General features: G+C 38.7%; 1 long non-coding RNA gene and 1 pseudogene across 1 annotated transcript in view; both read right to left on the reverse strand.

Annotated features, from left to right (window-relative positions):
• LOC134481765 (uncharacterized) overlaps window positions 1-14,717 on the reverse strand; it is a 55,822-nt gene extending 41,105 nt beyond the window's left edge. Inside the window, exon 1 of the long non-coding RNA XR_015637077.1 lies at window positions 14,376-14,717. This is a non-coding gene — a long non-coding RNA (uncharacterized LOC134481765). The remainder of the gene's footprint in view (window positions 1-14,375) is intronic.
• Cbll1-ps1 (Cbl proto-oncogene like 1, pseudogene 1) lies at window positions 4,377-5,912 on the reverse strand (annotated as a pseudogene).
• Window positions 14,718-15,516: the final 799 nt, after the last annotated feature.

Below are 15,516 nucleotides of genomic sequence, written 5' to 3' on the forward strand. Positions count from 1 at the left end.
TCTCAATATACCAAATCAGGAACGTTGACTTTGAATATATTTCAAGGCATTTAATTTCTCTTGATGTCTTTGTTGATATTTAATACAGTAAGTCATATCAAAGAGTCAATAAATACAAAGTTCAGTGGGAGCACATAGTAGGACTCCTTCCACTTAATTGAACTGGAATGCCATGCCTACATATGTAGGACTAGATAGAATCTGTATGTTGAGTTTTTTCCTATAGTCATCAGATAGGTAGATGAGTCAAAGAGACTCAGGCAGACTCACAGACTTACTACTCCCACCTATAACCAGTTAGGATACAAATGCTGAATACTTAGAAATAATCTTCTTATTTCATGAATTCAAAGATTATCATTATTGAGACTCTGGTTTCAACGCAACAATAAAATTACAAAAATGGCTATTATACAAGTATAATCTGAGGCCAAGCACTTCTGCTGTTTCTGGAAAGCCTCTTCCCTACTTCAAGAGGTTATTTCTGAGAATTTAAAAAAAAAAAGAAAAAAACCTGAACATTTGAATGAGATCCAGAAAAAGCCATGCTCTACTGCACCTGCAGACCTGAGTTCAATCCCCAGGGCCTACAGGGTGAAAGGAGAAACCAAGCTTCTGTAAGTTATCCTCTGACCTCTACATGTGTGCTGCCACAACACACACACACACACACACACACACACACACACACACACACACACACACGTGAAAAAGTGAAGATGAACATTCCTAAGTAGAAAGATACAAACTAAGCACATTTTCAAGTATGAAACCTTTGGTTATCTTTAATGATTGCATTAGTAAATAAAACCGTTAAAAATCAATATGCACATAATAATTCCTGGATTAATTAAATTATAATTTTAGAATGGTGGGGTGTTTTGATGGTCGTGGTAAAATTGCTGATAATGGAAGCTAATGGTTATTGAGTGAACATAAAAACTATAAAGCATGGTACTCAGCTGTAGAACACAGACACATCATCGCCACCAAACACAGTCCTTTCGTAACATTCTAGGGCATTAGAAGAAGATGCCAAAGCACTTATATATTCTGATCATTGCAAACTAGTGAACACCAGAGCTGGGGTTTGACCTCAGAGGTATTTCAGTTCAGGGCCAAGATGGTAATACTTACAAATATTTATTCTTTATTTACTGAAATTATTTCACATGATACATGATCTAACTAAACCAAACAAGCTATGTGTTATGCCTGGAGTCAGTCAGTATGCAGCAAAGAAACATCAGGGACAGGGGCATTCCAATTCTGCAATTCTAGCAAGTTTCGATCATTTATCAAACCCTCTTCCTGTGCAGTTCTCAATCTAGACACAATCACACAAAATGATTTTAGCTCAGTAACCTCTGCCCCATAGATAGTTCCTATCCTTTTAAGTAAAGGACACAAAGCAAAACAAAAACAGTCATGACAGGTCAGCTTGCCCTATGGTTCACAGGAACCTCAGTGGCATAAGGTCACGTGGTTTACTTTTGCCCATATACCATGCCTACTCCTGGGCAGCTCAGAGCCATGATTGGTGACGTAGGGACCTAGAAGGTATCTTTTCCCTATAAAGAGGGGGAAAGTGCTGAAATCTCTTCTTCCAGAGACATCAGTCAGTGGAGTGAAGTCTGGAGGTCCACACGCATAGTTAGACTCCTTCGTGTGGAAGTAACAAGAGGCTCACCCATCCACAACAGGGTGGATAGGAAAATGGAGCCTTAGTGCTTGCCTAGCATGTGGAGAGCGGAGATCACTGCACAGTTATTCTTGAGGACCTTCCCAGAGACTCTTGCATAGAGCACAATATTCCTTCTCCTTAACTTCAGGATAGTAGCATGTTTTCCTTTCAGAGCACAACTTGTATCTGGGCTCTCAAGGCTACTTCCTCCCTCTCTTGCTGATGCTAGCCCTTGGTGCTTTCTCCTGTGGACCGGGCTCATTTTAACTCTGCTCACAGCTTCGCAAACTTGCATTGGATTGCTTTAGTTACTATTGGGGTCTTCTCTGACTTTTCTTTTGGACCCATAATCCAAAACACAGAACAAAGCTTTGATCCTTTCTATTATTCTCAATCAAAGAGATTGATCAATCTTCATCCTTAAGCCTCTGATCTTCATACATTGTAACATGGTCTCTCACTCTTCTGTTCTCCTGCTGTATCTGAAATTACAAGTTAATCTCCACAGAGCAAAGCAAATGGAGGGAACTTTATTCCTATCCCATTCTAATTCTCTTTCTCATGTAACGGTAGGAGTAGAACAGATCCACAGGTCTGTCCTATAGAAACTAATATCCAATGAAGGGCACAGGTAATCACTTCCATCTGTCTTTTTGTTATGGCAGTTCGTGTCTGGAATTTGAGACATGTTGATAAATTCTCACTCATGAAACTTTACGAGTTTTTCTTTGCCCTCACTAAACTCTTGCAAGGACAGTGCTTGGGAGTGATGACTATGAAGAGGTTGGTTTATCTTCCAAAAGTTTGCAGATTTCCTTGGACGAGTAAGTATTTTATATACCATTGTTCTCTGGAGTCTAATCCCTGCTTTGAAAATAATAGGATAATATTGATTCAAACTGCTCTTTAGATTTGATGATCTGTTCCTGCATAAAAATTTACTCTAAATGTAGTAGCTGAAAACAGTAATGATTTGTTACATTGAATGATTTCTGGGGTTCTGGAATTTGGGCAAAGCTCAGTTGCAGACCTTTCTATGCATGCTGGAGCTGGCCTGCCTCAGCTCAGGAGAATCCATTTTTAAATATTCAGAAAGTATGTATGTACTACAGTAAACCTTCTGATGCTTGAGACTAGATCCGGTAGAGAGACATTTGCATCACTGAGATGAGTAAACAAGAAAATCTGTTTTTTAACTTTTCCCCAGAGGGCCGGCTTGCCAGAATGCTTCTGCTTCTACCCAGCATATTCTTGACAGTAGACACTCTGGGGTATCCAGCTGGCAGACTCACTGGCCTGGAGGAGCCATGAAGGCTTCACTCATGAAGTTGATACCTCACAGGGGATGGCTAGAAGGCTCAGAAACATTGTCTATCACAGCATGGGCACATGGCCTTTCTGCACGATCATCTCAGGGCAGTCAGAGCTCAGATATAATCTCATAGAGCTTTGGGAGAAACTACTCCTAGAGTTAAGGCAGAAGTTGCCAAGCTTTTATGATTACATTCACTTGATGAGTTCATAGGTCAAACAAGTCCCTATGTAGCTTAGATTTAAATGAATTAGCATGTACTTTTCAAAGGAAATAGTAATAAAGAATTAGTGATTATCTTAGACTTCTTTTCTACTATTAGACATAGACACAATTGGCTTATTAAGCTTTCAGCAGTAATGAGACATTGGCCTCTTTATCTTATCTTGTCCCTTTGTATTAATCAGAATAAGTCCTACCATTTCTATAGCACATACATATTGAAAAGTGGTTTCCTTCTCTTATCTTAAGTTGAAGGTGGCCATAGTGGGTTAGTCCTGGTCCAGGCATGTATCTGGGTACCCTGTCTTTCAGAGCTATTTATAATGTGTTTTAAAGGAGTCTTTAAAACTTACAGTTCTATTTTATGGTTAGTAGGAAGGGGAAAAGGCCAAACTGGAGAATTTAGATTACAAATGACGATTTTTCTTCTTCTCAAGAGGTACAATTTAACTGCAAGGTCTAAAAACATTAGAGGATCAATTGGGTTGGGGTTCACCATCTCTCCATGAAATCAGATACTATTATTTATTGGTCAGTGTTCCTGAATTAAAGGCTCCTTTTCAAGGAGACCCTGCATCCATCAGGTTGACGAAGAATGTGCATAATTTTTAAGAAACAAATATTGGCTCCTAGTCTACGCTAAGTCAACTCAAATTCTTATTGGATTGATACTTTTTTTTTAAGTTTTCTACCATAAGATAGGATACTAGTTCCTAGCAAACTATCCTTTCTGCTGTCAGGAAGGCAGTTTCCTGTTTACTTACCTCTAAGGCTACTAGTCTTGTAGCTGAAAGTATGCCTTATTATCTAAAGCCATCCTTAGCCACATACAATGCAGATAAAGAGAAAGGAACATTTCCTTTTGAAAAACTTAAAAAAAGAACACTAAACATTGGGTTTAATAAAAGCAATATTTCTCAAAGTGGAACAGTGAATTGTTTTCAATATTTTTAGACAAATGGTTGCCTTTGGAAAAATTTATCAGACCAATGTAACAGTTGTTAAAATATATTTGTGCTCAACCAAGCTATTTATCTGCACTACAGAATAGTACTTGAAAGCAATCCTAAAGTCATATTAAAACCATTTTTAGAGACAATCCTTTGTGTTTTATAGCTACCCAAAAGAGGTAGTTTTCTTTTCATAGTCAAAGCTCAATTAAGATTGACTAATTTAGTCTTTTATTAATCTTGTTATATCTTCAGTTCAAAACACTATGATAACTAGTAATATGATCTGCATCTTGTTTGATCTGAATAATGTAGTCCAGGTAGTGGGGTTTGAGAAGGCAGGGTCTGCATTCGTGGAGGAGGAGGTCACCCTCTTGGTGCAGGCCAGATACTAGCACTTGTTCCTCCTGGTTGTATAAATGGAGGGCTCAGAGTTCCTTGATCTTCAGTAAACTGGGGTCGAGAGTTAGGATTGTAATGGTGAGGAGGGGGTGCAGTTAGAGGTGGACCATCATGCTAAGGAGGAGGAGGTCCTGGAGGAGAATGATTCCTGTAAGGTAACATCTGAGCAATAGTATGTCCAGGGGGAGGGGTTATTGGTAGTAGAGCAGAGGTCATTGGTGGAGGTGGAGCTTGGCTATGTACCAAGTGAGGAGTACCTGCAGCCTGGGGAGGATGTGGCATTGAATGACTTATTGATGGTGGAGGAGGTGGGGGTGATGCATAATGTTACTGTGGAGTCATGATAGGATGAGGGTGAGATACCACTGGTTGACTCTAATATTCAGGATGATGATGAGCAGGTGCTGGGGCAGGAGGTGGTGGTTCTCTAGCACCTGAACTTGAGTCATCCTGAATAGGGACAGTTCTTAAAAGGCTGTGTTTTCTTGTTGAAATACGAAAGGTTTCCTTACTGACTGAACGAGGTGGAGGTGGGACCATGAAGAAGCACAGATATTCTCACGTGGCTGATTATTGTGCTCGTGCTACAAAGGAGGCGGTTGCGGCATTGTGTGCTGCTTTGGAGGAATATGGCGCTTATGATGCTTGTCTGGTGACGTTATGAAATGATCGGGGATTGGAGTTGGTGATGAGGCAATAGGAGGATGAACATTCTCACGCGAAGCACAGGTAACAGGCTTTCCAGCTCTCATAGAGCTATGGTTGATATGAGCTTGGAAGTCTTTCTGAGACAGATATATTCTCTTGCAACCTTGAACAGTGCAACACATGAAGAGAGAACCTTGCGTGCACTGTTCAATTCACTGCACAGGATCACTACATCTTGGGCACTTCTTATCTCCCCTTTTCTTGTAAAAAGGACATGTCATATCAAAAGACATGCTTACTTCAAATCATTTCCCCATAGACTTTAATAGACAATCCACATTTGTGACAGAAATGAACTGCTAGATCGTCCTTTTCTCCTAAGATGTTTGTCTGAAAATCACAAAAAAAAGGTGTCTTGGATATCTTTGCTGATTTGAAGGAATTCGCCCCCTTTACAATCATACCATGGTTCTTCATTAGAATCCTTCTTCATCACCTTGTGGGCCTCAGGCATCCTGCTAATAGTCCTTTGAGTTTGAGGTGCAGGTTTAATGTTGTTGGCTTGTTTAGAGACGAGTTTTATAGGAATTCTTCTGCAAACATCAAGACTACCCAAGGGTCCGGAACTCTTAGCGCCTTGTAGCTCACTGTCAGTGTGACCTATGATTCGGCTCCTTGTGGAAAAAATAAGCATCATTGATGGAACACTGCTGGGTGCAGTCTTATGTTTAATTTGTTTTCTATATTCTATTAATTTATTGTAATTTACTGGGAAATTTGACAAAATGATTTTCTTAAATATTTGACTGGCTCCTACTTAATTTTTTCCCATGTAGCCTCTCATGTTACCGGGAGTTTTTCACATGTCATAGTTCTACACTTAGATATGTTTCTTGCTTCTTTGTTATGTCTTTCTTCCTTGAAGGGTAGTAGACATTTAAGACTTTCTGCAATAATATAGGAAAAGGTCTCAACTATATTTTGATCTTCACCGAGATGAGATTTTTGTGCAACTCAGAAGTGTTAGAGGGTCTTTTACAAAAAGCCATTTAACAGTGTATCTGTGGGACTGGCTGCTTTCCTGAATGACTGGGGCTCTATTCCCAGCATCCACACAGTGGTTCACAACTATTTGTAACTGTAGTTATAGTGGGACTGATGCGCTCTTCTAACCTCTACAGGCACCATACACATGTAGTGCACAGATATACATGCTACAAAAAACACACATACCATAAAATAAACACTAATAGTTTAAAATTAATAAAATGGTATCTTTTGTATTCCTAGGCATAGGAATGGCTTGCTTTTAGCTTTTGCAGTTCACTACAGCTCTGAGTCCCTGGATCTGGACATTTCATTCTCTACTGCTTGCCAATGAGCTAGTTCTTTCCCAAGGACTTTTTTCTTTTTATTTATTACTTGCCAAACACATACAAAAGGCAAACAGACACTAATAAAAATCTGTTTATAACTTCTTTTCAGCTCATAAGAAACATGGCCCCATTTCCAAATGCATCATGATTTTCCCAAATGTCATGCTGTGTGGAGTGGATCTCTGCCTATGCAACTAGCTCTTAACTGCTGCTTGTCGTATACTTCATCTACATACTACAAAGCGATGGACACCTAGTTCAAGCTGATTTGTTTTGCTTCCTTTTCCATCATGTTTTACTGTGTCTTTAATAGCATCCATCTTCCAGGCATCCAATTCAATTCTTTTCAGGTCAGTTAAGTCTTTGAGGAATAATACTGGATCTAAATACTCCAGCATTGCAAAGGCTTATTTTTATTGACATTTTGGTGTCATGTGTGTTGATAGGGTGAGGTATTTTTAATTTTCAATTCTTTTTCAGATTATTGAGCTACTTCCACTTTGTGTTTAAAAACTACCCATAATGCCACATACTTTTAATTCTAGCATTTGGGGAATCTGACACAAGAAGTTTCAAGCTAGTGGGCAGCTTGGCCTACATAGTAGGCCATTGGCAATTAAACTTTAGTACTGCGGTGTATTATTATTTTCCTCTGCCCCACTCTCCTATGAACAGTATCCTCCATCCCAGCAGTTATATGTATTACAGATGATCAAAGTGCATCTCTGACACAGAAGCCTGTAATTTCCTATAGACTTCTCTCAATGTTTACCTTTCTGTGCTGATATGTATTTGCCAGATCAGTGTCGAATGCATGGGTGACTTAACTTGCAAATCAATAAACACAATAAAATGCAAAAGTAAAGTCAAGGATTAAGATGTACATGCTCATCTCAACACATACAGACAAAGCCTCTAATAAAGTTCAATATAAATTCATGGTAAAAAGCCCTGAAATAGCGAGAAATATAAGATCATGCAACAACATCATAAAATTTGGACACCAAAAACTTATATCCAACAGTTTACTCAGTAAAGGAAATGAAGTATTTTCCCTTAAACCAGGAGTAAAAGACTGTCCATTCTCTCCACTTACACTCAATAATGTATTTGAAGTCTTAGATCAATGAGACAAAAAAGATATGAGTCACAAATATGGAAGGAAGAAACCAAATTATCTTGATTTTCAGGTGATCTACACCAATACTTGAAAGGCCTAACGGATTCCACCCCAAAACTTTTACATCTAAAAGTATATAAAATCAAGTATTAAGATTCAAAATTAATATAAAAATCTGGAACTTTTCTATATACCAATTATTAATATGTTGGAAAAATAAGGTAGGAAATCTCTTTTTAAAATTGCTTAAAATACGGAATCAATCCTAACTAAAGAGATGAGCCATCTACTTAATGAAAACAGGGAACGCGAAAAATAAAACTGAAGATGGCACTGAAAGAAAGGATGATTTCCCATGTCCACAAATCAGTAGAGTGCACACTGTGAAAATGACCATCTTACCCAAATTCAGTACAATCATTATCAAAATTCCAAAGGGATCAAGCAGTCATCAAAGTTTATAGCCAAATACTGCTACTGCTACAGCTACTTCTGCTAGTAGGTATAGTAATATATGATTTTAAATCTCACTATTACAGCCCATGCATGTATGTAGTCCCATTCATTCCTGAAGCCAAGAAAATCTCATGATTTTGACGGCAAGTAGGGAACATTTATCTCTGTGAGAATGATCATGACACTGTAAGATCATACATATGCATGCACACATGAACGCCCACATACCAATGAGAGAAAGGGAAGGAGACTATAGGGGAAGTGTAGGCAATAGTGTGAATGTGACAATGTATTATGAACAAGAATGAAAATATTATAATCAAGTGCAATATTTTGTACAATAAAGATATATTAATGAAACAGCATTCTGGATAGCTAGATGGCATTCTAGATAAGAGTGTTTGCTCTGTAATCAAGAGGATATGTATTTGAATCCCCAGTACCCATGTATAAAAACCTTGTTATAGTTACACATATATGTAACCTTACTATTACTAGGAAGATACAGGTGAATTCTAAGAGCTTTCTGGACAGTCAGGAGAACTGCAAAAGCAGCCTTCATGTTCAGTGAGAGATTATTTTCTAAAGATGATAAGGTGGAGAGTGATCCAAAACTACTGAGAAGCTGTCTGTGTCTTCTCCATTCATTCACATACTTGGAATTGCATCCCTGCACTCTCATGAGAACGTAGTACTATACACACATATACTATATGTGCACACACACAAACACATGCACACATGGTAGGAAAACCTTAGTCTAAGCTGCTTTCAGCTTCTAGCCTTTCTTCAATAAAGTAGAAATATAAATATCTCACTCTAAGGATTTAAATGCTCTGTAAAACTCTTGTGCCTTGTAGCCTAAGTAATTTTCTTTATGAAACACGAAGTTTGCTTAATGATCTGTTCATGACTTTTAAAACTATAATATATTTGAGAATTTCATAATGTACATAATACATTTCTAGTATAATTGCCTTCATTCTCTCCCTAACTTTTCCTCCTCTTACCCCTTCTTTTTAAAAGTATTTTCTGTCCTCTTAACTTTTTCCTTATGTGTATCAATATTTTGTCTGCATGTGTACCACTTGCTTGCATGGTACCCATAGAAGCTAGAAGACAGGACTTAATACCTAGAAAGTACAGATTATTGTAAGTTATCCTGTGGGTTCTGGGAATTGAACTATGGAAGGGCAGCCAATGCTCTTAACTGCTGAGCCAACTCTCCAGTCCTATTGTGTTCTCCTCCCGCTTCCCCTCCACTTCTCCTCTTCCTTTCTGCTCCTTGGCAGAATCTTTTTACTTTCTTCTCTTTTCATTTCGACTAGTTTGGAAGAATTGTAGATACCCATGCAGTTGTCAGATCTGATCTGCTGACCACTTCAGGTACCTAAAGTCTAGCATGCTTCTGACTCCTCTACGTGTTCTAGGGACTATGCTAACTCCTGTCGTCATTTAATACCTGTTTCAACTCTTATATCTTAGTGTTTCTCTCCTTACCATACTCACTGAGTCTTTGTATTCATCCTCACCTGCAGCATGGACTTGCTGGGAATCTCTTTTGCTTAAACAGAAGCAACTTCTCTTTTTCATCTCATGACCATGTATCTGGCTCTGGTCTTGGTCATCATAGATATTCAGCAGAAGACAGTGGCTCTCTTCTTTCTAAGATCTACAACAGTTGAGTATTTAGGCTCTGGGTTTTTGTCTACTTGTGTAATCATTTGAGTAAGAAATTAAATCAGCAAGTCTCATGTATTCATATTCTGCTCATATAATAAAAACAATTGCACCAATATCACAGCCTGGAAGTAAGCACTAATCCCTTGGACAAAGCCATTTGGAAAGAGTATTATTGTTTATCTCAGTGTTGGGCCATCCTACAAGGCTTTACTAACAATATTACTTATAGTAGGGGCTTTGGGACAAGCGCTAGCATTCTGGCATCTACAATGGCTGCAACTGGGTGATTAGGCCAATCTAAGTAAATCCCCATGATCCACATTAAAAACTTCACACCAGGTCTCAGGTGAACTTCCCTGGATAACAATATTGCACATGACAGTGTACATTAGGGCTGGGAGAACTGAGCTCGGCCTGTACCCCTTCACCAAGGGAAGACAATTGGAAGGTCATACATGCTGTCCCCTGCATGTTTTATGTCTTGATGTTTCTGAGTTCATTCTTTTGTAATATTCAGGGACTCCTGCATGCTAGGCAAAGACTTTATCAGTAAACTATATCACAAAGCATCTCTTTATTTAAATTTTAAGACAGTGTCTAAGTCGTTCAGGCTAGCCTTCAATTCTAAATAAATGTAGCTGACATTTCAAACCTACACCTAACCTTGTAGACAATAGTTTTCTGAGTTTATAATTTTTCAGTCATGTGATGACTTGAAGGTGGTCTCCAGATAAAGCAATGCACCTGAATCTGTGACCACCAATAAACCACAATAGCCTAAGGCAGGCTTTGATTTTACACATGATATATGGAGACATTAATAGCAATAGAGTATACCTCACTGGGATCTGATAAGGACTCAATATTGCATATATGTTCGATGCTTGCTATTATTATGAAAAGTGTTGATTCCCTGATTTCTTTCTTAGTCCATTTGCATGGGGTCTCCTGTTTGTCTGCTATAATTATTGGCTTGGTGATTTTGTAACACTTCAAACAGTGGGAGTGTGTGTATCTCTGATTCTTTGCCTGTTCTTGGGGCTTTTTTCCTCTTGTTATACTGCCTTGTCCAGCTTCGATATGAGGGCTTTTGCCATATCTTACTGTATCTTGTTTTGTCCTGTTTGACTGTAACCTCTTGGAGGTCAGCTCTTTTCTGAAGAGGAAATGGAGGAGTATATATCTAGGAAAGAACTGGTAGAGGTTAGCTGGAAGAGTGGAGGGGAGGGGAACTGTGGTCAGGATCAAAGTATATATTTTCAATTAAAGAAAAGCAAAAACAAAACAAAATATATCGAATATATATATATATATATTTACCATTAGACTAGTTATGATGTTCAAGAGATATTGGTGTTACCATTGTTATTTCTATTCCATGAACATTTCCATGCCAACACGGCATTTTGTTACTTTTGCAAATAGGATTTGAAAGTCTATGCATCATATTATTAAACAATAACACCATGAGTTCTACAGTCCGTCCAAATTTTCCTGATTACTCTTATAATTTCAGATTATTTAGTACCTAATGAATACATTGTGGTTTTCATATATAGAACAATTAACTTTCTCTAAGATAAATTCTAGACTTAAATTACCTATGCTGAAAGAACAGTAAAAAAACTCCTAAGTTTTTACATACATTGACAGACTGAATTCTAAAACATTGCACTTTGAGTGATATTTATTTTGCCCATTTTCCTAGACCCATGAAGGCAAAATAAAGAAAAAGTCATTTGGTTGGGTCACAAGCATCACAGCAACAGATGGACATAATTTGACCATAGGTTTTCTGAGAAATAAAACCTGGCTAAGTAATGTTTGTTTTATCTGGTTCTGGAAATGAAGCTCCATGTTAGCACAGGGAGTAATTAGGTAAAGTATCTATCGTCACATCTATGTTTAAGGGGAGAATTCACCATATAAATTCATTATGATGTAGAAAAAAATCGTAACTTCTATTGGCAACTGTGCATCTATTAGAGAGGATTAAGGAGAAAGGAAAACAGTTTTACCTTTGGTGGCTCAGAAAGAATTAATCCACAAGGCAGCATTATGCTAATCACACTCACTCCTAATGTGGTGGTCTTCTGATTAATATTTGCACACATATGAGGCAGGGAATGGATACATTTCTAGAAATGAATTTAAATTTTGGCTTCTCCACATGAGCCGCTGTCACTGCTGTATCCACCCCCCTTTCTTGTACATCTCTGTAGTAAAATGGAGGTTGAGAGTCAACCTGAAGTTGCAGCAGCATACCAAATTTTATGCTTTAATATTCTTACTAGAATGTTCTCAATGTTTATGCCACTGTAGCCAACCAGGAAAGCAGCATGGCCAGCTTATGAAGCTCAACCAGTAGAGAAAAATGGATTATACTGGGGTCAAAGAATACCCTGGTCATGTGAAAGGGTGAAGTCTTTTCAGACCTGAATTTTCCTTAACAGGAAAAAGGCCTTTATGTGGCTTTTCAGGAGTGCTGGACAGAAGCTTCTGCCACCATACAAATACACACTGAAACTAGCAGAACCATCATTGTAGCTTAGTGAAGTTATGATGCGTTTTCCCCTTAAGCATTCAATTTCCTGGAGTTCAGAAAGTTCTTGATGCCTATATTATACTTTTTTGCCCTGAACTTAAAAACTCCGTTCTGGTTAGTTTTCCCTGTCAACTTGATACCACCAAGGGTCTTTGGGCAACAGAAAGTCAATCGAAGAATTTTCCAGGTTAGATTAGCCTATAGCATGACTGTGAGGAATTTTCTTGATTGTTAATTAATGAGGATGGTCCAGCTCCTTGTGAGTGATTTCACCTATTGGGCAAATGGTCCTAGGAAGTGTGAAAGATGGGTGATTACAAGGCAGAGGAAGTGAGCTAGCAAGCTCTTTCCTCTACAATCCATGTATAAGATGAGTTTCAACCACAGTTTCCCTCAGCATTAGACCTTTACGTGGACGTGTAAGCTGAAATAAGCTATTTACCTTCCGTGTTGGTTTTGGTCATCATGTTTATCGCCACAGTAGAATGCAAACTAGAAAAGACCTCAGACAGCTAGGGTGGGAGAGAATTCAAACAAGGAACTGCTTCCCATCCAAACATGAGGACCTAAATTCAATGCTCAGACATCATGTAAAAAGTATTGTGACATGTAGTTCAAACCAGGGGAGATGGAGAAAGAAAGAACCATGGGGCTGTCTACCTCATCTGAATCTGTGATCACACTGAGTTACACTGTCAAAGAGAATATGCGTGCCTCTTAGACGACAACAGCTGAGGTAGACATCTTCCCTTCAAACATGCACACACACAGCAACCCATATTATGGAAAGTTGCATGTACTCATCCCTCTGGAAAGTTGATTGTTCTTATCATACCCACACATCTGTCGCAGAAATTTCCATGCATGGACCCACACACACTAATCAACAATCAAGACATTTCTCCACAGGCATGGGCACATTGATGTGAGCCATCCTTCAAATGAGAATCTCTGTTCCCGAAAGACTCTTGGTTAGTGTGTAATTTTGACAAGGAAAAAGGACAACACATATAGCTTAACACATACTATCTAACTACCATAAAATTTATCTGACTTAATTTTATATTCCCAGGAGATTTTCACACAGCAGTGGTTAATAGAGAAAATGCTTATTGAAGATACACACATGAGTAAATGTTCAGAAGAAAGAAAGGCTACCGTAGAAATGTGGATCATTACAGGAAAATGGAGTTCTAGTTCGGGAACATTGGAAAATATATTTGTTGAATATATATAATCTATCTCCAGCATGGCTCAAATATGCTGTGACACTGGGACACGTAACTTAAATTTTCAGTTCTTAGTTACCATACAGATAGTACCTAACCATAAAGATAGTAGTTTCTAATATAGTAACTTCTTTTTTTTTTTTGGTTCTTTTTTTCTGAGCTGGGGACCGAACCCAGGGCCTTGCACTTCCTAGGCAAGCGCTCTACCACTGAGCTAAATCCCCAACCCCTTAATAACTTCTAACACAAGGTTTCATTAACAAACCATGAGAAAAATCTATCTCGATGTATGATTTGCATAACAATTTGTATTTCACTGCTTTCTTGTTTCTCTATCAATAAGCAATGTTCAAACAGAACTGCCCTTAGCCTGCTTTATAATGTGGAGCTCCTATCCTTTAAGTAGGACACAGCCAGAATTAAGGACAGGCTCACCTCGACTTTCAGGATATATGAATGTTATTAATACGGGGCTGTGTGATGATGCATTCTTGCATTTCTCTGATGTTTCATGTCTACCAGCCCTGTGAGGTGGAATAAATTTAATCATATTTCTTAAATGTGAAATATGAAGCTTAATAAGTTGTCACTTCCTCAACGTCTATGCAGTCCATGCTTAGCAGTCAGAGTTGATCCCTTTCTACTTCTTCCCCCTGCCTCCCATCTCTGCAATCTCTATCCGTAGAACTCGCTGCTCTTTCTAAAGCACACATTCCGCGAGGGGCTTCTCTCACTGCTTTTCTCTTACCCGTGTTTTCCCAGTGGGCTCAGTTTCCAGTCAGGACTCTCATCTTCCAGCTCCTGGACTCTGGCTCCTGCAGGCAAGGCCTGGTAAATATGTCATCAAGGCAGTGCGTCATAAATCTATCACCTCTCCCCAGCTCTGCCCTGGCACTACTATAACCCAGTGAGCACAGCCCAGGTAGGCTTGGATGAGCCTTAATGCGAAAACAAATGAGCTTGCTCTCAATGAGCTGGAACCTTCTGCCTGAGCTAATGTTACAGTGGATTTGTTTGCTTCCTGCAGCTGGCTAAGCAGTTCCTGTGGCTGTGACAACAGTTTCCATGGATTTCTTTTTACTCCTCACTAGACTTGACATGGAGTTGTCGTGGTTTACAATTTCCCTGCTGCAAGGGCTTTCTGATGAGCTCGACGGTAGGAGTTGTGAGGCTGAGCCAAGGAAATCAGAAATCCCTGCGTGTAGGAAGAAAACATTGTCAGACAAGGCAGGCTAATAACCCCCACTGCATACTCCATGGGTAGCTCTTCTAGGACCATAATGGTCTGATGAACTCTGGCTTGAGAATCTAAGGAATTGGCCTTCATTTATCTTTTTGTTGCTACTAGGTAATTCTAGTTAATTACCTTAAACCACTCACCTACCCAACTTTCAGAATTACCTAAGAAAAAGAGACTATAGATTCTTGAGTTCAATTCAAATTACTGAGTCAGAATAATCACAAAGAAAGCCAGGGATCCTTTTTTCTTAACCTATGTTTCAGATGGTATTTATAATCTGATATATTTGAAAATCTGGGCATCTAGGATCCCTGTGCACCTAGAATACCAGATGGCTCATATATTACCTGATTCTGCTAACCAAAAGAATTTTACAACATGAAAAATTATTAAGATGAATTGAAGAATTGCTGAGTCACAGTCCTTAGAAACATGATTTACGAAATTGTATGTGTAACAGTTTCACCAAAAGACTTCTCTACAAGTCAAGATTTTTTAAACTAGGCATAGAATGTTTCCCTCTGCTTTGTGTTTGGAAATACTATAAACTTCATGCCAGGATAGTGAGGTATGCAGGAGATAAAGTAATTAGCATGGTTTCCACCATGGGGGAGCAAGTGCTTGATAAAAGTTTGATGCATACACTACA

The sequence above is a fragment of the Rattus norvegicus genome, chromosome 14 (genome assembly GCF_021556685.1).
Source record: "Rattus norvegicus strain SHRSP/BbbUtx chromosome 14, alternate assembly SHRSP_T2T, whole genome shotgun sequence".
Classification (NCBI taxonomy): domain Eukaryota; kingdom Metazoa; phylum Chordata; class Mammalia; order Rodentia; family Muridae; genus Rattus; species Rattus norvegicus.